The sequence below is a fragment of the Poecilia latipinna genome, unplaced genomic scaffold (genome assembly GCF_001443285.1).
Source record: "Poecilia latipinna isolate Pla-1442-1.1 unplaced genomic scaffold, P_latipinna-1.0 Scaffold54, whole genome shotgun sequence".
Classification (NCBI taxonomy): domain Eukaryota; kingdom Metazoa; phylum Chordata; class Actinopteri; order Cyprinodontiformes; family Poeciliidae; genus Poecilia; species Poecilia latipinna.
Window position 1 is genome coordinate 47,819 of NW_015112670.1, and position 2,646 is coordinate 50,464.

A 2,646-nucleotide genomic window follows, 5' to 3' on the forward strand; every position below is an offset into this window, starting at 1 on the left:
CAAAAAAAAAAAAATAAATTTAACCATTCCCTTTTTTTTCAAAAAAAAAAAAAAAAAAAAAAAAAAAAAAACATTTTTATGGCCACTAATTTTATTTTCCTTCAACTTTCTGGTCAGTGTTATACTTTTTAGTTGTCATAAGGAGGCGCTCTTCTCACGAATTACTGCGCCCATACTCCATGTATTCTGTGTTCAAATTGAACTGGGAAAGATGTTGATTATTGGTATTTACATTTCATTTGTCAGTTAGTTGTTCATATTGTTTTGAAAGTTGTTGTAGTAAAACTACTAACATATCAAGATTTTGTGAAAAGAAACACCGACTTAACAGATTACTCTGTTGTTCTTCTGGTCGGGTTTTAACTATGCAGTTACATAATACTATCTGAAGGCTATTCATTTTTAATGAATAGCTTCAAGGTCTAAATGGCATGCTATTGCAGGGATTTTATAGTGTTTCCTGCATTCAAAGTTGCAAACATTTGCGTCCTTGAATTATTGAAAATGTAAAATAAGAGAGTTTCATTAGGTTTTTATTGGAGAAACATGGCGGAAACAGAAATCTTTAATGGGGAAAATACTTTTTCACATCACTGNAGTTGGCAGAATTTCAAGTTTTTAATAAACGTATTTAGTGATGGAGTTACACATCTGCTCACCGTATATGTTCAGTTTAATGTGTCCTGTCAGGACCCCTGCATCTGTTAAAATATTAACTCTATACTCCCCATCGTCATTTAGGTTCAGGTTCCTGAGCTCCAGACTTCCAGTAGGTGTGAAGAGGCGGATTCTGTCTCCATACTCAGGTGCAGTTGTAGTTAGATGAAGCTGTGAGGTTATTATTGGCCTATCAGCACCAAAACTCCAGCTCACAGACTTAAATCTCCTATCTGTTGGTTTCAGAGTAGTTTCAAACACCACCAGTCCTCCAACAGATGCATGCAGAGGACCGTCTGGTAACACCCCAGCTCCCTCAGATAAACCTGAGGGAAACAAAAACCAGATTATGAAAAATTAAGTACAGTTTAAAACTCTATGTTCTAACTTTTAAAAAGCTATTTGAATAAAGATAATTTTCCACAATAATTTAGGGTTGGCAGACAAAAGTTTGCTAACATTTTTATTTAATCTGTCTTGCAGTATCATTTGTAAAACATTTGTTCATTGGTATCAGTTCAAAACTTACCTAAAATAGCTCCGAAGATGATGAGGTTTATCATGGCAGCTAATGTTTTGTCTTTTATCCTCAATGTATCTAAATCAATTGTACTTCTAATTCTACCACCTGGGTTTAGTGTGTTGGTGAATTAATGACAACTGCAGAATATAAGGATAGAATAAGGCAATAAGGAAGCAAGGGATAAGGGTGTTTATCTATCTGTACTGGTTGATTATTAACAAACATTTTCTATGTCTATTTAAGTAAATATTATGATCACACTAGCAATGTTAATTTCTGGGTTAATAGGTCAGAAAGAAAATATACCATTTTTAAATTTTACAAATCCAAGGGAAGCACGTTTTATACATTTGGGGTGAACTCTGACAGAATTGCTGTTCCATCATTTTGTTCAAAATTTTGTAAAGACTAAGCGTATGTTTTCACCAAACTGTAAAATGTTTTTAATTATGTTTGCTACATACTGTATATAAAATCTAAATCTTTATCAAATTGTTCTGACGCCACTCACGTTTTTACTCTTTGCATGTATGAACATATTTTAACACAAGAGGGAGATGTACGACATTACAAAAACTGTGAAAGTCCTGTAGCGTCATAGCACGCTTCTCCATTACACCATTTAGAAAACAGTGTGTGAACTGATATTCACCATAATACATTTTTAGTGTAACTTTTCACTCTGCTCTTCTCAAATACTTGTTGAAATTTTAGTAAGTGGCTATGTTTTTTCATTGGGATTGTTTCATTTACAGATGAGAATCTTAAAATGTGTATTTCTTCATGTTCTGTAGAAATTTAAGCTGGTTAAAATGTATTGTTTTATTTCAATGAAGTTTAGCTACAGAAAGAAATATCTAAATAGTGACAAAGAAATATTTCCTAACAAAAGCATCCTTCCAAAGTGTTATAGTCGATTGAAAACATTGATAAAAAATGACTGTTTATTCCTCTCTGTCTACATGAAACATGCTTCAAAGAGACTGAAAATCAACCCAACTTATTTCATTGAGCACTTTTAAGTCCAGACAGAGCTCTAGACATAACTTCTTTAAATTGGGACCGTTTTTAATTATTATTTGTGTGGCATTTTAATTGTGTAACCATTTGTAATTTGTAATGAATCTTTGATGCCTCTTGGCCAGTAATCTCTTAAAAATAGGTTTTTAATCACAATGGCCTTTTTTTGGTTAAATAAAGGTAAAAAAGGAAATAATAAAATAAATGAGAACTCACTGAGATTTTCTCAGCAGTCATAAAAAATCCATCAATTTGAAATGATGTATTTTGAATATGAACAGTTTGGGATGTTTTTAGTCACAGACTGTCCTCTCTTTGATTTCTGGCATTGTACTCTTTGATTTAAATCATTTTAGAATTTCTGTTTCTTCTTTCTTTTAAATTAGCTACCAAAGCTACACTATGCAGGGTGGTTGCAGCTGCTACAAGTCCTCCTACTGACTCCA